Source organism: Bufo bufo, chromosome 5 (assembly GCF_905171765.1).
Source record: "Bufo bufo chromosome 5, aBufBuf1.1, whole genome shotgun sequence".
Lineage (NCBI taxonomy): Eukaryota > Metazoa > Chordata > Amphibia > Anura > Bufonidae > Bufo > Bufo bufo.
Window position 1 is genome coordinate 9,434,999 of NC_053393.1, and position 26,918 is coordinate 9,461,916.

The following is a 26,918-nucleotide window of genomic DNA, read 5'->3' on the forward strand; positions in this document are numbered from 1 at the left end:
ACCCCCGCCATGATTCACAGTAGGCAAGGTGTTCTTTTCTTCATAGGCCTTGTTATTCCTCCTCCAAACATAGCGTTGATCCATGGGCCCAAAGAGTTCTAATTTTGTTTCATCAGTTCCCAAAACACTATCCCAAAACTTTTGTGGTTTGTCCACATGACTTTTGGCATACTGCAGTCGACTCTTATTCTTTGGAGAAAGCAAGGGGGTGCGCCTGGGAGTTGTGGCATGGAGGCCTTCATTACGCAGTGTGCGCCTTACTGTCTGAGCTGAAATTTCAGTACCCACATCTGACAAATCTTTTTTCAGTTCCTCAGCAGTCACACGGGGACTTTTCTCCACTTTGCGCTTCAGGTAGCGAACAGCAGTCGAAGTCAGCATCTTCTTTCTGCCACGACCAGGTAGCGTTTCAACAGTGCCCTTTGCCTTGATTTGCGAAAGATGCTTCCTATGGTGTCTCTTGGTATGTTTAACATCTTTGCAATCTTCTTATAGCCATTGCCCTTCCTGTGAAGAGAAATCACCTCTTCTCTTGTCTTCCTGGACCATTCTCTTGACTTCACCATGTTTGTAAACACACCAGTAAATGTCTAGAAGGAGCTGAGTATCACAGTCCTTTTACATCTGCCTAATTGGTGCTTATTATGCTTGATTGCTGCTCCTTGACATCCACAGGTGTTTTCAATACCTGATCGAAAACACTTGAATGAACCTCTGTTCTTAAGAGTGGTAGTCTTTAAGGGGTTGAATAATTGTGTCAATGAAGAAATCACAAAAAAAACATTTAATACTGTATTACAAAAACAATTGATGTCATTTTAGTTGCATTTGGTTCTTTAAAAAGTCCTTGTAAGATTTCATTCTGAACACAATTACAAATGTACACTAAATTCCCTAAAACCCTTTACAGCATTGGGGGTTGAATAATTTGGAACACAACTGTAGGTATAGTACATGTGATATTTGCTATTGCTGATTTTTTATTTATTTTTAATCAGTTTGCACATGTGATGAGTTAAGTGGAGTCACGCTGGATAAAAAGAGGCGATTCTGCAATTGTTGAGCACACTCTAAGTAAGAGCTGACACCTAGAAACACGTACAGTAAACCCATTTTATTTTTATGCACAAAAAAAGATCCTTGTCTTATTAACAGATTGATCATTAACTGAGGCTTCATATTATTGTAGAGCGGCAGGAACACATTTTCTTTTGCATATTTGGATCTGGATTGTGGCCCAAGGACGTGGACACAGACAGAACAGGGTGAGTTGTTCATCTTATTGGTATACACTATTGGAAATTATAAAATAATGGTTAGGCTGCCAGTACACATCCAGATTTTGAATTGGTTTTTATTATTTATTGTTTTTTTATGCAGCTTTTGAAACTACCATATTTGTTGGACTATAGGACGCACTTTTTCACACCAAAAGTGGGGGAATAATGTCAATGCATCTTATAGTCTGAATGCTAATGACCGCTTCCTTTATGAAAGCAGTCATTGGTATACAGGAGGTGCGCGGAGCAATAAGGGAAGCACTGCGTTGGTTGTACTCTCTCTGGTCTTATTCTGGGCCACGCTCTGTACTGTGTCTTGACTGCGTACAGCCTCAGAACATAGTGCACATAGGTGATCACTATGACCTGATGTCGTGCGATGTCAGGTCACAGTGTAGAGCGGTCCAGAAAAATAGCAGGGAGTGGTGAGTGAGTGGCATCTGGAGCAAGTTTTATATATATATGTGATCTGAAGTCTGATGGGAGTTTGATCTGAGGCTGATGGGGGTCTAATCTGAGGCTGATGAGGGTCTGATCTGGGGCTCATGGGAGTCTGACCTGAGGCTGATGGAGGCTGGAGGGGTCTGATCTGAGACTTATGGAGCTTGGGGGTCTGATCTTGAGGCCTGATCTGAGGTCTGATGAAGAATGGGAGTCTCTTTTGGGGGTCTGATGAGGATTGGGGGTCTGATCTGAGGTCTGGTTAAAAATATTTTTGTTTTTATTTTCCACCTCTAATTCCTAGGTGCTTCTTATATATTTTTTTTTCTTATAGTCCAAAACTACTGTAAAACCAGGAGTGGAATCAAACAACAGGATATTTTTTTCCTATGTACTTTCTTTCCCTTCTCCATACTTTATTTGAGTTTCAAAGCAGAATAAAAACCTGAGCATGTACTGGTCCCTATGGATAGCTTCACCAGTGGCAGATTTTGATGCAGTATTTTATGTGACTGAAAATGAGCTCCATGTACTTGAATATATCTTGCAGAAATCCATGTGTTGCTGCGATAACAATCCTATTCAGATCAATGGAACTGATTTTCAGCAGCAGAAATGACTGCTCCTCAATCTGCCACGTGTGAAGGCTCCTTATCCGTTATCAGAGGTAGAAATTCTTGTTTAGACTATAACAGTCCTGCAGGATCTCATATAAAATGAAGAGTAATTGCAGTCTTCATTAAGGAATTACAGGAAAAATACTGAATAGTTCTTGCATATTGCAAAAGGTCATGTCCAAGTGTCCATCATGAAGGTGAGGAGGTATTGGAGGTCAGAGATTATTCCCTTGAACTGTTTGTCTCTTCCATATCATCATTATCAGTCCTCTTATGACTGTTACTGTTCAACGTATATAATGAATATTACACTTAGATGTTTTTGTCATATGACTACAAATGTCCATCATTTTTAAGTGAGATTTTCTGTGTTGCTGTAATTTGCACCAAATTGATCAAATTTTGCAAAGTACAATAGATTTTTGATTCTAATAAATGTTATGGTAAACGAAAAGGTTATAAATAGGGATGAGCGAACCTGGACCGTACGGACCATGTATGTATCAGTGGATCACGAGTTGCACCGCCATTCTGCTCTGACTAGTGTAGGGACAGGACGCTTCTGCAGTGAGGGACTGTGTTAGGGTTTTATTGGTTTTTAATAACTCTATGGGTGACCTGTAGGCATTTATGTGGGTGCAATACAGCTCCTGTGCACCAGTGACACAGAAATACAATACTTAATCGGGCTGTTAATTCTGTGGGTGACCTAAAGCCATTTTTGGGGTTCAGAACTCTACATCCTCCGTCGTACTGTTATAGGAGAGTTAAACAGTCTGGTAATTGTGTCGGTGACATAACGCCTTTTTTGAGAGGGAGATACACCTCATCTGCATCTGTGACACGGAAATAAAATAGTTAATCTGTCTGTTAATTATTCTGTCGGTGACCTTTAGCCATTTTTTGGGGTGCAAACACTTCATTTTCACCCGTGACACAGAAATACAATTGTTCGTCTGTTAGCCAATTTTTGGGTTAAAAGTAAACATAATGACAGCTGGGTGTTTTGCGGTCCACAAATTACGGAACCGCAAAACACGGATACCGGCCGTGTGCATTCCGCATTTTATGGAACAGATGGGCCGGCCCCTAATAGAACAGTCTTATCCTTGTCCGTATTGCGCACAGTAATAGGACGTTTTCTACTTTTTTGCGGTGCAGCCATGCGGACATACCGACAAGGAATGCACACAGAAAAAAATATGTTAGTGTGCATGAGCCCTTAGGGAAGATAATAGGTAGTTAGATTGAAATAATGGACAGAAAGACAGAGATAGAGATTGTAGGTGGAGACAGGCCAGGGTCAGTAGAGCAGCCTAGGTGTGTCTGTCACTGGGCTGCTGACAGGCAGGGAGGCTATGATTGCCAGCACACTCATATTTAAAGGTAGAGCCCAATTTATATAGTCACTCACAGACGATACCTTTCTTCTGCCACTATCCCTTGTTGCATCTGCTCTAAAATAAATATCAGGAGGATGTGACATCATTGATGCTGGAGTTGTCCCTACTGACAAATCTGGTGGCCTCCCAGAAAGGCCTAACACGTGTCTCTGATAAGCTGCCACTGCCTGATCAAAATACAATACCTGCTCCCTGCTGAGGTGGTCTTGTGCAGGACAAAATCATTCACACGTTACGCTGCTACAGCAGACGCTCTAGCGCGTACAAAGTGGAATTCCAGGGAGTTGGAACATCACGGATTAAGTGGTGCAATGGCAGACCGTTCTGTTGCTGCAAGTCCAGGAGGGAGTTCCTTGCCACCTAAGAATGGCTGAAATGTGAGGAATGTCTCCTGGACATGGCCAGGATCTACTTCAAGCCATAGTTCTTTTTCAAAACGTGCTGCACCATGAAATTTATCACCTGCACTATGCAGGGAGCATGTGTTATTTTGCTCAAATGCAGCGCAGCCAAGATGTGCGGTATCCTGAAAGCCCACTATATAAGGGTCAATGTAAAGTGACTGCTCTTTATGTACTGTATATCTTAGGAGTTGTGTGCAGAGAACAATAGAAGATTAATGATCAGTAATCTGGTGCTGCAGGTTTTACCACTGACCAACCATCACAGTGTGGGTCACAGACTAAAAGAATTGGGTCCTTGGGCATGCTAACGAGCATGGCAATCTGCATGCTTCATTGCATATGTGGTGGAAAGCTTATCGCTAGCATTATGCAAAGTGGTAACTGCTGGATAGCATGCTTTTAGACCTTCACTATAAACGGAAAATGGGAAAATGTTTTTCTTATTTGGAAAGAGAGATAAAATTTTGCATTACCAGGAGATGGTGTTTCTGCAGTCTTTACCAAGCATACACCTTCTGCACACGTGTCTAACTAGGAGGCTAAACTCTGCCTCCGCTGAGTCACTGATCCATTGCCTCTGCCAGCGCTCAAGATCAGAGGCGGTGGATAGCACATACTGTTGCCAACTAGCAAAGCTGCCCTGGGAACGAGGCCAAACACAGATCCTCGCTCCCGAAGCTAAGCAGCAGGTCTGCGGCTGATGGGAGACCAAGTGCGCTTTCGGCGTCCTGTTACAGTACTTCCTCTTTTACGAGGGGCCACCGGACCCAAGCATTGTGGACGAGGTTTCTCAGGGTGTTCCCGGTGAAATTTAGTAATTAACCTGGAAGCATGCATCCTAGACATACAGTACAGACCAAAAGTTTGGACACACCTTCTCATTCAAAGAGTTTTCTTTATTTTCATGACTATGAAAATTGTAGATTCACACTGAAGGCATCAAAACTATGAATTAACACATGTGGAATTATATACATAACAAACAAGTGTGAAACAACTGAAAATATGTCATATTCTAGGTTCTTCAAAGTAGCCACCTTTTGCTTTGATTATGTCACGAGGGTATCTAGAGCCACGTCTGACTCCGTTATACCCGGGGTCAGGAGGTCGCAGCGGGTGGCTGCGCGCTCTATATCTAAAGATCACGTTGTTTCTTAGTGATTGTTTTCTGTGTTTGTCTTGCTATCCTTTTTGTCTCAATCAGGGATCCGTAGCTTCCCCTCCTCAGCTGTTTCTTGTCTGCCACTCCCAACCTCCTTATATTCTCCCCTCACTCTTCTCTAGTTGCCAGTTATAGAGCTTCCTGCCTGGACATCTATACTGACCCACTGGAGTGGTTAATCCTGGTTGTTGTTCCAGAGTGCTACCCTCCGGATCCCTGTTGGGCTTCTTGTTGTCTCCTGTTGTCGCCCACCTGGGATTATATGTTGAGTTTGTATTGTCTGTCCTTCCCTTGGTGTTTTCCTTTAGAGCTAGTGGTGCGGACTAGTGTTCCCACCGCCCTGTTCACTATCTAGGGCTCAGCTTAGGGAAAGCCAGGGCTTTAAGCACGTGATCGGCGTACAGGTGAGGAACCCGTCTAGGGACGTCAGAGCAGCCAGGTGCCAGCCGCTAGGTGAGTCAGGGGTCACCACCTTCCCTCTCACTTGGTCAGGGCCTTCCTTGTTCCCTCCCTCTGTGTCACGTATGTGATAGTCACGCCGACCGTGATAGATTACTGCTTTGCACACTCTTGGCATTCTCTTGATGAGCTTCAAGAGGTAGTCCCCTGAAATGGTTTTCACTTCACAGGTGTGCCCTGTCAGGTTTAATAAGTGGGATTTCTTGCCTTATAAATGGGGTTGGGACCATCAGTTGCGTTGAGGAGAAGTCAGGTGGATACACAGCTGATAGTCCTACTGAATAGACTGTTAGAATTTGTATTATGGCAAGAAAAAAGCAGCTAAGTAAAGAAAAACGAGTGGCCATCATTACTTTAAGAAATGAAGGTCAGTCAGTCAGCCGAAAAATTGGGAAAACTTTGAAAGTAAGGGCTATTTGACCATGAAGGAGCGTGATGGGGTGCTGCGCCAGACGACCTGGCCTCCACAGTCACCGGACCTGAACCCAATTGAGATGGTTTGGGGTGATCTGGCAGACCTCCGTACATAGTCTGAGCAGGTCATGACAGTACCCCCCCTTCTACGGGTGACCTCCGGACACCCCGGACCAACCTTATCCGGGTGGGATCTGTGAAAAGCCCTAACCAGTCGGCTGGCACTGACATCCAGCTCCGGAACCCACATCGTTTCCTCAGGGCCGTATACCCTCCAGTGTACCAGGTACTGAAGGGAACCCCGAAGAACTCTAGAGTCAAGAACCCTGGAGATCTCGAACTCTAAATTTCCATCGACCAGAACAGGAGGAGGGGGCAATGGCGATGGTTCCATCGGTTTCACATATTTTTTTAGTAAAGACCTGAGGAATACATCATGGATCCTCCAAGTCTGCGGAAGATCCAGCTGAAACGCTACTGGATTGATCACCGCAGATATTTTGTACGGACCAATAAATCTTGGACCCAGTTTCCAAGATGGCACTCTCAGTTTAATATTTGTAGTGGACAACCACACCAGATCACCCACACACAGGTCCTGACCAGTCACACGTCTCTTGTCAGCCATTCGCTTATACCTCTCACTAGAGTTGAACGAACACCTGGATGTTCGAGAAGTTCGGACGAACTTCCCGGGAATGTTCGGGTTCGGGATCCGAACCCGAACCGAACTTCGTCCCGAACCCGAACCCCATTGTAGTCAATGGGGACCCGAACTTTTGGGCACTAAAAAGGCTGTAAAACAGCCCAGGAAAGAGCTAGAGGGCTGCAAAAGGCAGCAACATGTTGGTAAATCCCCTGCAAACAAATGTGGATAGGGAAATGAATTTAAAAAAAAAAAAAAAAAAAATGACCCAATATCAATTGGACAGAGGTCCCATAGCAGAGAATCTGGCTTCACGTCAGCAGAGAATCAGTCTCTTCATGCCATAGCAAAGAATCTGGCTTCATGTCAGCAGAGAATCGGTCTTCATGTCATAGCAGAGAATCAGGCTTCACGTCATCCACCACTGGTACAGGCCACTGTCACACATTTAGGCCCAGGCACCCAGGCAGAGGAGAGAGGTCCCGTAACAGAGAATCTGGCCTTATGTCAGCGCAGAATCTGTCTTCATGTCATAGCAGAGAATCAGGCTTCACGTCACCCACCACTAGAACAGGCCACTGTCACATATTTAGGCCCAGGCACCCAGGCAGAGGAGAGAGGTCCCGTAACAGAGAATCTGGCCTTATGTCAGCACAGAATCAGTCTTCATGTCATAGCAGAGAATCAGGCTTCACGTCACCCACCACTGGAACAGGCCACTGTCACACATTTAGGCCCAGGCACCCAGGCAGAGGAGAGAGGTACCGTAACAGAGAATCTGGCCTTATGTCAGCGCAGAATCTGTTTTCATGTCATAGCAGAGAATCAGGCTTCACGTCACCCACCACTAGAACAGGCCACTGTCACATATTTAGGCCCAGGCACCCAGGCAGAGGAGAGAGGTCCCGTAACAGAGAATCTGGCCTTATGTCAGCACAGAATCAGTCTTCATGTCATAGCAGAGAATCAGGCTTCACGTCACCCACCAATGGAACAGGCCACTGTCACACATTTAGGCCCAGGCACCCAGGCAGAGGAGAGAGGTCCCATAGCAGAGAATCAGTCTTCATGTCAGCAGAGAATCAGTCTTCATGTCATAGCAGAGAATCAGGCTTCACGTCACCCACCACTGGAACAGTCCATTGTCAGATATTTAGGCCCAGGCACCCAGGCAGAGGAGAGAGGTCCCATAGCAGAGAATCTGGCTTCATGTCAGCAGAGAATCAGTCTTCATGTCATAGCAGAGAATCAGGCTTCACGTCACCCACCACTGGAACAGTCCATTGTCAGATATTTAGGCCTCGGCACCCAGGCAGAGGAGAGAGGTCCCATAACAGAGATTCAGGCTTCATGTCAGCAGAGAATCAGTCTTCATGTCATAGCAGAGAATCATGCTTCACGTCACCCAACATTGGAACAGTCCATTGTCATATAATTTAGGCCCTGGCACCCAGACAGAGGAGAGAGGTCCCATAACATAGAATCTGGCTTCATGTCAGCAGAGAATCAGTCTTCATGTCATAGCAGAGAATCAGGCTTCACGTCACCCACCACTGGAACAGTCCATTGTCAGATATTTAGGCCCCGACACCCAGGCAGAGGAGAGAGGTCCCATAACAGAGATTCAGGCTTCATGTCAGCAGAGAATCAGTCTTCATGTCATGGCAGAGAATCATGCTTCACGTCACCCACCACTGGAACAGTCCATTGTCAGATATTTAGGCCCAGGCTCCCAGGCAGAGGTGAGAGGTCCCATAACAGAGATTCAGGCTTCATGTCAGCGACTCGGCAGAGAATCAGTCTTCATGTCATAGCAGAGAATCAGGCTTCATGTCACCCACCACTGGAACAGGCCACTGTCAGATATTTTGAGGCCCCGGCACCCAGACAAAGGAGAGGTTCATTCAACTTTGGGTTGCCCCGCAATATAATGGTAAAATGAAAATAAAAATAGGATTGAATGAGGAAGTGCCCTGGAGTACAATAATACAGTCATGTGAAAAAATTAGGACACCCTTTGAAAGCATGTGGTTTTTTGTAACATTTTTAATAAATGGTTATTTCATCTCCGTTTCAACAATACAGAGAGATTAAAGTAATCCAACTAAACAAAGAAAACTGAAGAAAAGTCTTTTCAAGATCTTCTGTAAATGTCATTCTACAAAAATGCCTATTCTAACTGAGGAAAAAGATAGGACACCCTTGCCCCTAATAGCGAGTGTTACCTCCTTTGGCTGAAATAACTGCAGTGAGACGGTTCTTGTAGCCATCTACCAGTCTTCGACATCGGTCTGAGGAAATTTTACCCCACTCCTCAATGCAGAACTTTTTCAGCTGTGAGATGTTTGAGGGGTTTCTTGCACGTACAGCCCTTTTCAAGTCACCCCACAGCATCTCAATGGGATTCAAATCTGGACTTTGACTTGGCCATTCCAGGACTCTCCATTTCTTCTTTTTCAGCCAATCTTTGGTTGATTTACTAGTATGTTTTGGGTCATTGTCATGTTGCATGGTCCAGTTCCGCTTCAGCTTTAATTTTCTAACTGATGGTCTCACATGTTCTTCAAGCACCTTCTGATACACAGTAGAATTCATCGTGGATTCTATGATGGTGAGCTGACCAGGTCCTGCTGCAGCAAAGCAGCCCCAAACCATGACACTTCCACCTCCATGCTTCACAGTTGGTATGAGGTTCTTTTCTTGGAATGCTGTGTTTGGTTTACGCCAAACATGTCCTCTGCTGTTGTGTCCAAATAATTCAATTTTGGACTCATCTGTCCAAAGAACATTATTCCAGAAGTCCTGGTCTTTGTCAACTTTATCTCTGGCAAATGTCAGTCTGGCCTCGATGTTTCTCTTGGAAAGCAAAGGTTTCCTCCTTGCACACCTCCCATGCAAGTTAAACTTGTACAGTCTCTTTCTGATTGTAGAGGCATGTACTTCTACATCAACAGTAGCCAGAGCCTGCTGTAGTTCTCGAGATGACACTTTAGGGTTTTTGGAGACCTCTTTTAGCATCTTGCGGTCTGCTCTTGGGGTGAACTTGCTGGGGCGACCAGTCCTGGGCATGTTGGCAGTTGTTTTGAAAGCCCTCCACTTGTAGACTATCTTCCGGACAGTGGAATGGCTGATTTCAAAATCTTTTGAGATCTTTTTAAATCCCTTCCCAGACTCATAGGCTGCTACAATCTTTTTTCTGAAGTCCTCTGACAGCTCTTTTGCTCTCACCATGGTGCTCACTCTCACTTCAACAGTCAGGAGCACACCAAACTAAATGTCTGAGGTTTAAATAGGGCAAGCCTCATTCAACATGCAGAGTAACGATCTACTAATTATGTGCACCTGGTGTGAGATCTGAGCCAATTTAAGAGGGAATACATGTGAGGGTGTCCTATCTTTTTCCTCAGTTAGAATAGGCATTTTTGTAGAATGACATTTACAGAAGATCTTGAAAAGACTTTTCTTCAGTTTTCTTTGTTTAGTTGGATTACTTTAATCTCTCTGTATTGTTGAAACGGAGATGAAATAACCATTTATTAAAAATGTTACAAAAAACCACATGCTTTCAAAGGGTGTCCTAATTTTTTCACATGACTGTATATTGTTAAGAGGAGGTAGTTATAAATGGCTAATCTGCACAAGGGATGGACAGGTCCTGTGGGATCCATGCTTGGTTCATTTTTATGAACGTCAGCTTGTCCACATTAGCTGTAGACAGGCGGCTGCGTTTGTCTGTAATGACGCCCCCTGCCGTGCTGAATACACGTTCAGACAAAACGCTGGCCGTCGGGCAGGCCAGCACCTCGAAGGCATAAAAGGCTAACTCTGGCCACGTGGACAATTTGGAGACCCAGAAGTTGAATGGGGCCGAACCATCAGTCAGTACATGGAGGGGTGTGCACACGTACTGTTCCACCATGTTAGTGAAATGTTGGCTCCTGCTAACACGTTCCGTATCAGGTGGTGGTGCAGTTAGCTGTGGCGTGGTGAGAAAACTTTTCCACATCTCTGCCATGCTAACCCTGCCCGCAGAGGAGCTGGCCGCCGTGACACAGCTGCGTTGGCGACCTCTTGCTTCTCCTCTGCCTTCGCCTTGGGCTTCCACTTGTTCCCCTGTGACATTTGGGAAAGCTCTCAGTAGCGCGTCTACCAACGTGCGCTTGTACTCGCACATCTTCCTATCACGCTCCAGTGCAGGAAGTAAGGTGGGCACATTGTTTTTGTACCGTGGATCCAGCAGGGTGGCAACCCAGTAGTCCGCACACGTTAAAATGTGGGCAACTCTGCTGTCGTTGCGCAGGCACTGCAGCATGTAGTCGCTCATGTGTGCCAGGCTGCCCAGAGGTAAGGACAAGCTGTCCTCTGTGGGAGGCGTATTGTCATCGTCCTGCGTTTCCCCCCAGCCACGCACCAGTGATGGGCCCGAGCTGCGTTGGGTGCCACCCCGCTGTGAACATGCTTCATCCTCATCCTCCTCCACCTCCTCCTCATCCTCGTCCTCCTCGTCCTCCAGTAGTGGGCCCTGTCTGGCCACATTTGTACCTGGCCTCTGCTGTTGCAAATAAACTCCCTCTGAGTCACTTCGAAGAGACTGGCATGAAAGTGCTAAAAATGACCCCTCTTCCTCCTCCTCCTCCTCCTCCTCCTGGGCCACCTCCTCTTCCATCATCGCCCTAAGTGTTTTCTCAAGGAGACATAGAAGTGGTATTGTAACGCTGATAACGGCGTCATCGCCACTGGCCATGTTGGTGGAGTACTCGAAACAGCGCAACAGGGCACACAGGTCTCGCATGGAGGCCCAGTCATTGGTGGTGAAGTGGTGCTGTTCCGCAGTGCGACTGACCCGTGCGTGCTGCAGCTGAAACTCCACTATGGCCTGCTGCTGCTCGCACAGTCTGTCCAGCATGTGCAAGGTGGAGTTCCACCTGGTGGGCACGTCGCATATGAGGCGGTGAGCGGGAAGGCCGAAGTTACGCTGTAGCGCAGACAGGTGAGCAGCGGCAGGATGTGAACGCCGGAAGCGCAAACAGACGGCCCGCACTTTATGCAGCAGCTCTGATATGTCGGGGTAGTTGCGAATGAACTTCTGCACCACCAAATTCAGCACATGCGCCAGGCAAGGGATGTGCGTCAAACCGGCTAGTCCCAGAGCTGCAACGAGATTTCGCCCATTATCGCACACCACCAGGCCGGGCTTTAGGCTCACCGGCAGCAACCACTCGTCGGTCTGTTGTTCTATACCCCGCCACAACTCTTGTGCGGTGTGGGGCCTGTCCCCCAAATATATGAGTTTCAGAATGGCCTGCTGAAGTTTACCCTGGGCTGTGCTGAAGTTGGTGGTGAAGGTGTGTGGCTGACTGGATGAGCAGGTGGAAGAAGAGGAGGAGGAAGCTGAGTAGGAGGAGGAGGAGACAGGAGGCAAAGAATGTTGCCCTGTGATCCTTGGCAGCGGAAGGACGTGCGCCAAACAGCTCTCCGCCTGGGGCCCAGCCGCCACTACATTTACCCAGTGTGCAGTTAGGGAGATATAGCGTCCCTGGCCGTGCTTACTGGTCCACGTATCTGTGGTTAGGTGGACCTTGCCACAGATGGCGTTGCGCAGTGCACACTTGATTTTATCGGATACTTGGTTGTGCAGGGAAGGCACGGCTCTCTTGGAGAAGAAGTGCCGGCTGGGAACAACATACTGTGGGACAGCAAGAGACATGAGCTGTTTGAAGCTGTCTGTGTCCACCAGCCTAAATGACAGCATTTCATAGGCCAGTAGTTTAGAAATGCTGGCATTCAGGGCCAGGGATTGAGGGTGGCTAGGTGGGAATTTACGCTTTCTCTCAAATGTTTGTGAGATGGAGAGCTGAACGCAGCCGTGTGACATGGTTGAGATGCTTGGTGACGCAGGTGGTGGTGTTGGTGGTACATCCCATGTTTGCTGGGCGGCAGGTGCCAACATTCCATCAGAGGCGGAGGAAGAGGCCGAGGCGGCGGCAGCAGCAGAAGAAGTAGCAGGGGGAGCCTGAGTGACTTCCTTGTTTTTAAGGTGTTTACTCCACTGCAGTTCATGCTTTGCATGCAGGTGCCTGGTCATGCAGGTTGTGCTAAGGTTCAGAACGTTAATGCCTCGCTTCAGGCTCTGATGGCACAGCGTGCAAACCACTCGGGTCTTGTCGTCAGCACATTGTTTGAAGAAGTGCCATGCCAGGGAACTCCTTGAAGCTGCCTTTGGGGTGCTCGGTCCCAGATGGCAGCGGTCAGTAGCAGGCGGAGTCTCTTGGCGGCGGGTGTTCTGCTTTTGCCCACTGCTCCCTCTTTGTCTTTTGCTACGCTGTTGGCTCGGTCTCACCACTGCCTCTTCCTCCGAACTGTGAAAGTCAGTGGCACGACCTTCATTCCATGTGGGGTCTAGGACCTCATTGTCCCCTGCATCGTCTTCCACCCAGTCTTGATCCCTGACCTCCTGTTCAGTCTGCACACTGCAGAAAGACGCAGCCGTTGGCACCTGTGTTTCGTCATCATCAGAGACGTGCTGAGGTGGTATTCCCATGTCCTCATCATCAGGAAACATAAGTGGTTGTGCGTTAGTGCATTCTATCTCTTCCACCCCTGGGGAAGGGCTAGGTGGATGCCCTTGGGAAACCCTGCCAGCAGAGTCTTCAAACAGCATAAGAGACTGCTGCACAACTTAAGGCTCAGACAGTTTCCCTGATATGCATGGGGGTGATGTGACAGACTGATGGGCTTGGTTTTCATGCGCCATCTGTGCGCTTTCTGCAGAAGACTGGGTGGGAGATAATGTGAACGTGCTGGATCCACTGTCGGCCACCCAATTGACTAATGCCTGTACCTGCTCAGGCCTTACCATCCTTAGAACGGCATTGGGCCCCACCAAATATCGCTGTAAATTCTGCTGGCTACTGGGACCTGAGGTATTTGGTTCACTAGGACGTGTGGCTGTGGCTGAACAGCCACGTCCTCTCCCAGCACCAGAGGGTCCACTAACACCACCACGACCATGTCCACGTCCGCGTCCCTCACTAGATGTTTTCCTCATTGTTACCGTTCACCACAATGAGAAAAATATTATTTGGCCCAATGTATTGAATTCAAATTCAGGCCTTTTTTTACAGGCACCTAACACTATCTGGCTATCTATTTAGGTACCGTATTACACTAATACAGGCACACCAGTAATAAAAGATTTAGCTGAATATAAATTTGAGGCCTATTATTTAGGCGCTGGGTGACAGGTATACGTTTACGGACAGAATTAGACTTGGATATGCACAGTAGCGTGTGTGTGAAGTTATTGAGAATGACCCTATCAGCACCTTTTGAATCTAATATACCCTTTTAGGGATAGATTTAAATAAGCACACTATTGATGGTTAAATGGACTTGGTGGCAGCTTGCCCCTGATGTAGGATATAGCAAAAAAAATAACCACACTATCGATGGTTAAATGGACTTGGTGGCAGCTTGCCCTTGATGTAGGATATAGCCAAAAAATAACCACACTATTGATGGTTAAATGTACTTGGTGGTAGCTTGTGCTGGCGCACCACAAGACACAAAATGGCCGCCGATCACCCCAGAAAAAAGTGACTGAAAAACGCTCTGGGCAGCCTAAAAACAGTGAGCAATTGAATAGCAGCAGTTCAATGATCCACAGCTGTAGATCGATCACTGTCTTAAGTGTTTTTGAGGAGTTAATCACTGCCTAATCTCGCCCTAACGTCGCAGCAGCATCCTCTCCCTACACTTGTAACAGCAGAGTGACGTGCAGCCCTACGTGACCCAAGCTTATATAGAGGCTGGGTCACATGCTGCACTGGCCAATCACAGCCATGCCAATAGTAGGCAAGGCTGTGATGGCCTCTTGGGGCAAGTAGTATGACGCTTGTTGATTGGCTTTCAAAAAGCGCCAAGAAAGCGCCGAACACCGAACCCGAACCCGGACTTTTACGAAAATGTTCGGGTCCGTGTCACGGACACCCCAAAATTCGGTACGAACCGGAACTATACAGTTTGGGTTCGCTCATCCCTAATTATGAACACAAACAAGCCATACCTTATATTTATTGTTCTCACAGATGGGATGGATGTTGGAGAATGAGGAATGGACGTGCCCTGCATGCTCATGTTATTTTATATTATTGACAGCATTCATGCTGTATTCCAGGTTGTGTCAAATATATATATATTTTTTCTGTATACTGGCCTTTGACTATTAAGAGATCTTTATAAGGGGTGTAATATTGGAGATGCATTGCGGGCTCTGTAGAGATAGGCGTGGCGAGTCCCGTCATGCTTGCCGACACATTGAGCCCACTCGGGTGGAGGGTCTGTACCTCTGATGAGATACAGCTTCCCCGTATATTCTCTAAAATACCCTATATCTATGACGTGGTGTATACTGCCATACTCCGTGATGGCGCTGCCCGTATTCCAGCACCAATGGGCATGCGCGCACGGGAGGAGAGGTCTTGACCTATTTTAAAATGGCCGCCGATATGGCCGATAGTTAGAGCGCATGCTCTACAAACGGCACGCTGTGACCTCATGCCGTAGGTCTTTGACGCAACCTGGCGCCTGCGCAACAGCAACTTCCGAACGCCGGGTTTGGCGATAGTTTGCATGTCGGACTCAGGTGTTCTTACAGGGTATGTCATTGTCCTCCTCTTTCTGTTTCACAGATTTTCATGCATCGTATCACTCCTCCCACTCATATTTATTGATGTCATACACCTGTCTTCAATTGTTGGCACTTGGCACTTTATTATGCAACTTATTATGATTGCTATTATGTATGCACTTTATCTTTATATGGATATGTCCTCACATGGACCATATGCACTGTGTATGAAGTATAGGTTTTTTAATGCACTTTTTCACATTTTATTTTATGTAATATGATAATTGATGTATATTGCTTTGTTGATCATTATATGGAGGGGTTGGGCTATATATACCCCATGATGCACTTGTGTTCATTGCTTGAAAAAGGAATACTTGGAGTATACTTGGAGTGCTGTCCGGTTTTCCTATCTATATAATTGGTGGTGGAAGGGAGGCATATTTCCCCAAGATTCCTCTCCTATGTGAAGTAGCAGGTGGAAGGCTCTCACCTGTGAGGTAAGTAATGAAGCAGCACTGAGGGTGGGGATATAACAGAACCAGGAGGTCAGTCTCTCTCTGCCTGTGTGAGTGAGCCAAATGTAAGTAAAAGGTTGCTGAAAGTCTTGTTTTGTGAGCTCACAGGGAGCAGCCCTCCAGCAGATAGACAGGGACGTCTTATGTCTAGTAATTGCCGGGCAGACTAGGTTTTCTTTTGCTGCATTGTTATTTTATCTGCTGCCTTATCGATAAAACTTATACCTCGTTGTTTGATCTGAATTGGATGGAACAGTGTGACGGGGTTCCGAAGGTGCACTCGGTCCCCCATTACCCGCAGACCTGTTGCTTGGCTTTGGGAATGAGGATCTGTGATTGACCTCATTCCCAGGGCGGCTTTACTGCTGGGTGGCTCCCTGCTCCTAAGTCTGCCTTGAGCGCCGAGCTGATCACTAGGTGCTCAACTGGTTGGTCTGTCGATCATGTGACGCTGGCCACGTCACATGACCCTCACTCCCCACTATAAATACAGGCAGCCTGCTAGTCACAGGTTGCCTGTTAATTTCTAGGTTCCTGGCTATTTGTTGGACTACTGAATACTCATCTGATTCTGTTCCCTGACGATCCTTTGCCTGCTCCTCCTGTACTGCTCATCCGTCCTGGTATTGTGACCTTGGCTCCCACCTAACTACTCTCTTAGGACTCCTCTTGTACTTCTCTGCTCTCCTGGTATTTGACCCCGGCTTCTCTTGACCATTCTTTGCTTATACCCTTTGTACTGCGTAGCTCTCTTGGTTCTGACCCGGTCCGTTCATGTTCCATATTTTGTCTTGTCTGTCTTCCCTGCACGTATCCTAAGTTAGGGACTGTCGTCCAGTTGTCCCCTGTCATCAGGACTCGTGAGGCAAGTAGGCAGGGCCAGGGGTGAGGGTGGAGTGCAGTGGTCACTATCCCTCCCCCTGTGTGTGTGTGTGGACGTGACCGTTACAAACAGACCAGTGTCCTTTGCCCCCAGCAAAGGCGATCCTGAGCCTAACCCCTCACAGTGTATATATATATACACTGCGTGCAGAATTATTAGGCAAATGAGTATTTTGACCACATCATCCTCTTTATGCATGTTGTCTTACTCCAAGCTGTATAGGCTCGAAAGCCTACTACCAATTAAGCATATTAGGTGATGTGCATCTCTGTAATGAGAAGGGCTGTGGTCTAATGACATCAACACCCTATATTAGGTGTGCATAATTATTAGGCAACTTCCTTTCCTTTGGCAAAATGGGTCAAAAGAAGGACTTGACAAGCTCAGAAAAGTCAAAAATAGTGAGATATCTTGCAGAGGGATGCAGCACTCTTAAAATTGCAAAGCTTCTGAAGCGTGATCATCGAACAATCAAGCGTTTCATTCAAAATAGTCAACAGGGTCGCAAGAAGCGTGTGGAAAAACCAAGGCGCAAAATAACTGCCCATGAACTGAGAAAAGTCAAGCGTGCAGCTGCAAAGATGCCACTTGCCACCAGTTTGGCCATATTTCAGAGCTGCAACATCACTGGAGTGCCCAAAAGCACAAGGTGTGCAATACTCAGAGACATGGCCAAGGTAAGAAAGGCTGAAAGACGACCACCACTGAACAAGACACACAAGCTGAAACGTCAAGACTGGCCCAAGAAATATCTCAAGACTGATTTTTCTAAGGTTTTATGGACTGATGAAATGAGAGTGAGTCTTGATGGGCCAGATGGATGGGCCCGTGGCTGGATTGGTAAAGGGCAGAGAGCTCCAGTCCGACTCAGACGCCAGCAATGTGGAGGTGGAGTACTGGTTTGGGCTGGTATCATCAAAGATGAGCTTGTGGGGCCTTTTCGAGTTGAGGATGGAGTCAAGCTCAACTCCCAGTCCTACTGCCAGTTTCTGGAAGACACCTTCTTCAAGCAGTGGTACAGGAAGAAGTCTGCATCCTTCAAGAAAAACATGATTTTCATGCAGGACAATGCTCCATCACACGCGTCCAAGTACTCCACAGCGTGGCTGGCAAGAAAGGGTATAAAAGAAGAAAATCTAATGACATGGCCTCCTTGTTCACCTGATCTGAACCCCATTGAGAACCTGTGGTCCATCATCAAATGTGAGATTTACAAGGAGGGAAAACAGTACACCTCTCTGAACAGTGTCTGGGAGGCTGTGGTTGCTGCTGTACGCAATGTTGATGGTGAACAGATCAAAACACTGACAGAATCCATGGATGGCAGGCTTTTGAGTGTCCTTGCAAAGAAAGGTGGCGATATTGGTCACTGATTTGTTTTTGTTTTGTTTTTGAATGTCAGAAATGTATATTTGTAAATGTTGAGATGTTATATTGGTTTCACTGGTAAAAATAAATAATTGAAATGGGTATATATTTGTTTTTTGTTAAGTTGCCTAATAATTATGCACAGTAATAGTCACCTGCACACACAGATATCCCCCTAAAATAGCTAAAACTAAAAACAAACTAAAAACTACTTCCAAAAATATTCAGCTTTGATATTAATGAGTTTTTTGGGTTCATTGAGAACATGGTTGTTGTTCAATAATAAAATTAATCCTCAAAAATACAACTTGCCTAATAATTCTGCACTCCCTGTATATATATATATATATATATATATATATGTGTATTTAATCCTATCCTCTGTAATACTGCCTGCTGAACTGTGTATCTAATCCTATCCTCTGTGATACTGCCTGCTGAGCTGTGTATCTAATCCTATCCTCTGTGATACTGCCTGCTGAGCTGTGTATCTAATCCTATCCTCTATTGGCTGATAAGGGACATGTGACCGTGTGCATGGCAGTTGGGGGCTTGTAATGGCTAACGCAGGTCATTATTATTATTATTTTTTTTTTTTGGGGGGGGGGGATATCTCAGGAACGGTACATCCTAGAGAGCTGAGACGGTCTAAAACCTTCCCTGGCACCTGATGTACCTGTGTGCCAAATTTGGTGAAGATCAGTTCAGTCGTTTGGTCAAGCATAAAGAACAGACAGACAGACGTCGGAACAGATAGATACTCATTTTTATACATATAAGAGAGTAGCAGAAGGACCCGGCTTCGCACGGGTATATTTCATCTATTTAATTTAACATTTCTGTGTGTCATTAAAAGATATCGACAGTATCCCCCATAAAAGTGACCTCTACAGCACCCCGCCCCTTTAACAGTGAACTCCACAGTCCCCTACCCCTTAACACTGACACCCCCCCCACAGTGCCCCGCCACTTTAAAATGCCACCTCCACAGCAGCCCATCCTCTTAACTTTGACCTTCAAAGCAGCCCGCCCCTTTAACAGTGAATTTCACAGCACCCTACTCCATTGACAGTGACCTCCTCAGGGGCCCGCACTATTAATGCAATTGCAGAAAATAATAGGACTAGTGATGAACGAGCATGTTTGGCCGAACACCTGTTCGGCTTGAGCTTCTCGATGCTCGGCACATGGCGGTACTTGGCCGAGTAATGCATGTGCTCGAGCGCATTGCTTGTGTCTCCTCCCCGCACGTTTCGCGGCTACTATGCCGCCAATAAACATGCAGGTAAGTACTGCTCTCACTGTAATGCCAGTAGCCATGTTGGCTATTGGCATTACAGTGATTGGCTGGCCGGAACGAGTCATCGGGTGCTATATAGCACACGATGATGCATTTTCAGCTCATTCGTAGTCAGGGAGAGCTGAGCATAGGAAGGGACAGAGAGTGTAGGGAGTGTAATTTAATTATTTTTTTATTTTTTGGTACAAAAAACATTTCAGAGACCCAAAAGTCCTTGTAAGGACTATTGTGTGTGTGACAGCAGCAATATATGTTTGTAGCGCAACCTGCGCTAAATTGCTCAGTGTTAGGGAAACCTGTGCATAGGAAAGGACAGACAGTGTAGGGAGCGTAATAGGAATATTTTTCTACAAAAAACTTTTCAGAGACCCAAAAGTCATTTTAAGGTCTATTATGTGTGACAGCAGCAATATGAATTTTTAGCTCATCCCGCGCTAAATACCGTGTAATAGGCTGCTGTGGACAGTTAAATTATTCTTGCCACATCTCCTGTGTAAAGTGTGTGTATCCCTAAGATATCAGTGACATCCAGTGTACTTTTTCCGTAGACGGTGTCCGCTGCCAACAGTTAAATTATCCATGCCACATCTCCTGTGTAAAGTGTGCGCATCCCTAAAATATCAGTGAAATCCAGTGTACCTTTTTCTGTAGACACTGCGAAAAGTGACATTACCTGTGGTACCTGTCCTGTATAACGTTTCCTAATCACAAATACAGTCCTGATCAAAAGTTTAAGACCACTTGAAAAATGGCAAAAAATCATATTTAGCATGGCTGGATCTTAACAAGGTTCTAAGTAGAGCTTCAACATGCAACAAGAAACATTTTTTTGAGCATTCAATTTAATGAAAACAGCAAAAAAACTGAAACAGGCTGTTTTTCAGCTGATCAAAAGTTTAGGACCACACCTCCAAAAAAAAACTAAACCCCCCCAAAAGAGAAATCCAACTTCCAAACATGAACTCCGTAATGAGTAGCTCCGCCGTTATTGTTGATCACTTCAAAAATTCGTTTCGGCATGCTTGATGCAAGCGTTTCCATGAGGTGAGTGGGAACATTTCTCCAAGTGGTGAAGACGGCTGCACGAAGGCTATCTACTGTCTGGAACTGATGTCCATTTTTGTAAACTTCCCTTGCCATCCATTCCCAAAGGTTCTCAATTGGATTTAGATCAGGGGAACACGCAGGATGCGCCAAAAGAGTGATGTTATGCTCCTGGAAGAAGTCCCTTGTCCTGCGGGCATTGTGTACTGTAGCGTTGTCCTGTTGAAAAACCCAGTCGTTACCACACAGACGAGGGCCCTCAGTCATGAGGAATGCTCTCTGCAACATCTGGACATAGCCAGCGGCCGTTTGACGCCCCTGCACTTCCTGAAGCTCCATTGTTCCAATGAAGGAAAAAGCACCCCAGACCATTATGGCGCCCCCTCCACTGTGGTGCGTAGAAAACATCTCAGGTGGGATCTGCTTGTCATGCCAGTAATGTTGGAAACCATCAGGACCATCAAGGTTACATTTTTTCTCATCAGAGAATAAAACTTTCTTCCACCTTTGAATGTTTGGTGCTCTCTTGCAAAGTCCAAACGAGCAGTTCTGTGGCGTTCAAGGAGACGAGGTCTTTGAAGACGTTTTTTGTTTTTGAAGCTCTTCAGTCTCAGATGCCGTCTGATGGTTATGGGGCTGCAGTCAGCACCAGTCAGGGCCTTAATTTGGGTCGAGGATCGTCCAGTGTCTTGACGAACAGCCAATTGGATCCTCCAGCTCAGTGCTGGTGAATTTTTTTTGGGTCTTCCATTTGACTTTTTTGTTCTTTAACCCTCAGGATCATTTAAGAAATTCCAAATGACTGTCTTACTGCGTCCCACCTCAGCAGCGATGGCGCACTGTGAGAGACCCTGCTTATGCAGTTCAACAACCCGACCACCTTCAAAAAGGAAGAGTTTTTTTGCCTTTGCCATCACAACATGTGACTACCTGACAGAAAATGACAATGAATCCACAGATTTGCACAGATTTGGCCTTTTTAAAGGCATGTGGTCCTAAACTTTTGATCAGCTGAAAAACAGCCTGTTTCAGTTTATTCGTTGTTTTCATTAAATTGAATGCTCAAAAAATGTTTTGTCTCACTCCCATTTCTTCTTGTTGCATGTTGAAGCTCTACTTGGAACCTTGTTAAGATCCAGCCATGCTAAATATGATTTTTTTTCCATTTTTCAAGTGGTCTTAAACTTTTGATCAGGACTGTACCTTTGTAAATTTCTTTGAGCATACACTTCCAAATCCTACATTACTGTATGTGTGACATACTTTCAAGCATATATCACATTTAAAATGAAGAAGATGAGCAGTAAGGGATAGGGAAGTGGCCGTGATGCTGATGGTGCACGCAGAGGCCATGGCCCTGGGTGCGGAGAAACTGTGCCTGTCGCCAGAGCACAAGAAAACCAATCATCCACGATACCTACCTTCATGTCCCAGTTTTCACGTCATGGCAGGACACCACTCTTGAAGACAGACCAGTGCGACCATGTGGTTGGTTGGATTGCAGCAGATAATGCTTCCAGTCGGTTAAGAACCACCCTGTCTTCCACCAAGTCCAGTCTCAGTAGCCAGGAGTCTGGTCCACACAATCCTCACCCTGATCCTCCTTCCTCCCACCATGTACAGTCTGGCCAAACAAGTGATCCGACACTCGGATATTCTGAGGACCTCTTTTCATCAACCTTAATTGATTTGGCCCTCTCACCAAGCACGCTTGAAGAGGGACATAAGATCTTGTGCCCTGATTCCCAACCTCTTGAGCATCCACAGCCACAAGAACATGATGGTGGGGAATGAAAATTAATGTTTAATGAGGTGGATGATGATGAGACACAGTTGCCAATGAGTCAACCGCAATTACAAGAGGTTGATGAGACAGCGTCAATCACTGACGTTGTGGTTAGGTTAATAAATCAGGAAGATGATAAGCGTGAGGAAGATAAGTTGGTGGATGATGATGTCACTGACTCAACCTGGGAAGGTGGAAAGCCGAGCGAGGACAGCAGTACAGAGGGGGAGGGATCTGCAGCACTGCAACAGGCTGGAAGAAGCAGTGGCGTGCCAAAAGGTAATAGGCGGGCCACACCAAACAGGCCCAAAACTGTTCCATGGAGCACCCCCTTGCGGAACGAGTCGTACCCTGGGATGGCACAGGTGCTACAGATGCCAAGGATTGCAGGCCCTACGGCGATCAGGGTTTCCGCCAGCACCTACGTTAGTGGTTCCAACCCTCACCTCTCCTCCTCCACCTCCTCCTGCACTTCCACCTCCGAATTATCCGCGTGGAGCACCAGTCAGTCATCAGTCAGTAGCTGGAAGCAGTGTAGCACTGCAGTGGGGAAGCGGCAACAGACCATGCTAAAGCTGATATGCTTAGGGGACAAACAGCACACCGCCACAGAGCTGTGGCAGGGGATAAGAGACCAGACTGAGCTGAGGCTCTAGGCACTCAACCTAGAACCAGGCATGGTTGTGTCTGATAATGGCCGTAACTTGGTGGCGGCTTTGGAGCTCGGCAAGCTCAGACACATCCCATGCCTAGCCCATGTCTTAAACTTAGTAGTTCAGCGGTTTCTCAAAACCTACCCCAATTTGCATGAGCTACTGGTGAAGGTGCGCCGCATGTGTGCACATTTCCGCAAGTCATCAACAGCTTCAGCCGGTCTGTCAATGCTGCAGCAGCCCTTGAAATTGCCAGCTCACCAGCTGTTGTGCGACGTGAGCACACGCTGGAACTCTACGTTCCACATGTTGGCCAGGCTTTGTGAGTAGCAGAGGACAGTAGTGGAATACCAGCTGCAACATGGTCGCTGACTTTCCAGTCAGCTTCCGCTATTCACAAGTGAGGAGTGGGCATGAATGTATGAAACTTTGAGGAATCAACACAGATAATGATCTCTGATAACGCTATTATCAGCGTAACTATCCCACTTCTGTGTCTACTCAAACGCTTGCTGCTCACAATTAAGGACGACGCTTTACATGTGGAAGAGGTGGAAATGGGGGAATACATTTACACATGTGATAGCCAGACCAATCTCAGTTTGTCTTCTCAGCGCGAATTGGACGATGAGGAGGAGGAGGAGCAGGAGACGGTTGCCTCCGCTACAGAGGGTAGTACCCATGGAAGTTTAATTCCATCTGTTCTGTGTGGGTGGGCAGAAGAGGAGGAAGAGGATGAGGAGATGGAGAGTGATCCTCCTGATGACAACAGCGAAGTCTTGCTTGTTGGTACTCTGGCACACATTGCTGACTCCATGTTAGGCTGCCTTTCCAGCAACCCGCATGTAATACGCATTTTAGACAACATAGATTACTGGTTGTTCACCATTCTTGACCCCCGCTACAAAGAGAACTTCTCATCTCTCATTCCTCTAGTGGAAAGGATGAGCAAAAAGGTGCAATACCAGAAGATCCTTGTTGAAAAATTGCTCCAAAAATTTCCATCTGACAACGCTGAAGGCAGATTCTGTAGTTCCTTGGCCAACCGAGGAGATGAGACAAGGGGAACACATAGCAGTTCCAACAGAGGCAGTGCAACACTCTCCAAAGCCTGAGACAGTTTCATGACACCCTGCCAGCAGCCTCACCCTGACGCGCGGCCTAGTGTCACAAGGAGGGAAAAATTTTGGAAGATGGTGAAGGAGTACATGGCAGACTGTGTCAGCGTCCTCAATGATCCCTTAGTGCCTTACAACTACTGGGTGTCCAAGCTGGACACGTGGCACAAACTGGCGCTCTACGCCTTGGAGGTGCTGGTCTGCCCTGCCACTAGCATTTTGTCTGAGTGGGTATTTAGTGCTGCTGGTGGCATTATAACAGATAAGCGTATCTGCTATGTCAACTGAAAATGCTGACAGGTTGACTCTTATCAAAATGAACAAGGCCTGGATTGCCCCTGACTAGGGATGAGCGAACCCGAACTGTATAGTTCGGGTTCGTACCGAATTTTGGGGTGTCCATGACACGGACCAGAACCCGAACATTTTCGTAAAAGTCCGGGTTTGGGTTCGGTGTTCGGCGCTTTCTTGGCGCTTTTTGAAAGGCTGCAAAGCAGCCAATCAACAAGAGTCATACTACTTGCCCCAAGAGGCCGTCACAGCCATGCCTAGTATTGGCATGGCTGTGATTGGCCAGTGCAGCATGTGACCCAGCCTCTATATAAGCTTGGGTCACGTAGCGCTGCACGTCACTCTGCTGTTACAAGTGTAGGGAGAGGTTGCAGCTGCGACGTTAGGGCGAGATTAGGCAGTGATTAACTCCTCCAAAAGACTTCATTCTGTGATCGATCTCCAGCTGTGGATCATTGAACTGCTGCTATTCAATTGCTCACTGTTTTTAGGCTGCCCAGAGCGTTTTTCATTCACTTTTTTCTGGGTTGATCAGCGGCCATTTTGTGTCTTGTGGTGCGCCAGCACAAGCTGCCACCAAGTACATTTAACCATCAATAGTGTGGTTATTTTTTGGCTATATCCTACATCGGGGTCAAGCTGAGCCTGTCACGAAGTGCATTTAACTATCAATAGTGTGGTTATTTTTTGGCTATATCCTACATCAGGGTCAAGCTGTCATCAAGTGCATTTAACCATCAATAGTGTGGTTATTTTTTGGCCATATACTACATCAGGGGCAAGCTGAGCCTGTCACAAAGTGCATTTAACCATCAATAGTGTGGTTATTTTTTGGCCATATACTACATCAGGGGCAAGCTGAGCCTGTCACGAAGTGCATTTAACCATCAATAGTGTGGTTATTTTTTGGCTATATCCTACATCAGGGTCAAGCTGAGCCTGTCACCAAGTTATTCTCAATAACTTCACACACACGCTACTGTGCAATTCCAAGTCTAATTCTGTGTGTAAACGTATACCTGTCACCCAGTGCCTAAAAAATAGGCCTCAAATTTATTTTCATCCAAATCTGTCATTATTGCTTTAGCTGGTCAAGTTATTTAGTGTCCGTCAAAGCACAGTTTTTGTTCTGGGTTGAAATACAATTCCCAATTTTGCAATTCTCTAAATTAGTGGTTTCTGCTGTATCAGGCCTACTTTAAATCTATCCCTAAAAGGGTATATTAGATTCAAGGTGCTGATAGGGTAATTCTCAATAACTTCACACACACGCTACTGTGCAGATCCAAGTCTAATTCTGTCCGTAAACGTATACCTGTCACCAAGCGCCTAAATAATAGGCCTCAAATTTATATTCAGCTAAATCTGAGGTTACTGCTGTGCCTGTATTAGTGTAATATGGTACCTAAATAGATAGCCAGATAGTGTTAGGTGTCTGTAAAAAAAAGGCCTAAATTTGAATTCAATACATTGGGCCAAATAATAATTTTCTTATTGTGGTGAACGGTAACAATGAGGAAAACATCTAGTAAGGGACGCGGACATGGTCGTGGTGGTGTTAGTGGACCCTCTGGTGCTGGGAGAGGACGTGGCCGTTCTGCCACAGCCACACGTCCTAGTGTACCAACTACCTCAGGTCCCAGTAGCCGCCAGAATTTACAGCCATATTTGGTGGGGCCCAATGCCGTTCTAAGGATGGTAAGGCCTGAGCAGGTACAGGCATTAGTCAATTGGGTGGCCGACAGTGGATCCAGCATGTTCACATTATCTCCCACCCAGTCTTCTGCAGAAAGCGCACAGATGGCGCATGAAAACCAAGCCCATCAGTCTGTCACATCACCCCCATGCATATCAGGGAAACTGTCTGAGCCTCAAGTTATGCAGCAGTCTCTTATGCTGTTTGAAGACTCTGCTGGCAGGGTTTCCCAAGGGTATCCACCTAGACCTTCCCCAGCGGTGGAAGACATAGAATGCACTAACGCACAACCACTTATGTTTCCTGATGATGAGGACATGGGAATACCACCTCAGCACGTCTCTGATGATGACGAAACACAGGTTCCAACTGCTGCGTCTTTCTGCAGTGTGCAGACTGAACAGGAGGTCAGGGATGAAGACGATGCAGGGGACGATGAGGTCGTAGACCCCACATGGAATGAAGGTCGTGCCACTGACTTTCACAGTTCGGAGGAAGAGGCAGTGGTGAGACCGAGCCAACAGCGTAGCAAAAGACAAAGAGGGAGCAGTGGGCAAAAGCAGAACACCCGCCGCCAAGAGACTCCGCCTGCTACTGACCACCGCCATCTGGGACCGAGCACCCCAAATCAGCTTCAAGGAGTTCCCTGGCATGGCACTTCTTCAAACAATGTTCTGACGACAAGACCCGAGTGGTTTGCACCCTGTGCCATCAGAGCCTGAAGCGAGGCATTAACGTTCTGAACCTTAGCACAACCTGCATGACCAGGCACTTGCATGCAAAGCATGAACTGCAGTGGAGTAAAC

The 26,918-nt window shown here is 46.5% G+C and overlaps 1 protein-coding gene across 1 annotated transcript in view; it reads left to right on the plus strand.

Moving 5' to 3' along the window:
- Positions 1-950: 950 nt before the first annotated feature.
- Positions 951-26,918, plus strand: part of LOC121002843 (cytochrome P450 2C29-like) — a 242,550-nt gene continuing 216,582 nt past the window's right edge. Inside the window, exon 1 of the mRNA XM_040434454.1 lies at positions 951-1,265. The gene's annotated coding sequence lies outside the window, so the exon portion shown is untranslated. The remainder of the gene's footprint in view (positions 1,266-26,918) is intronic.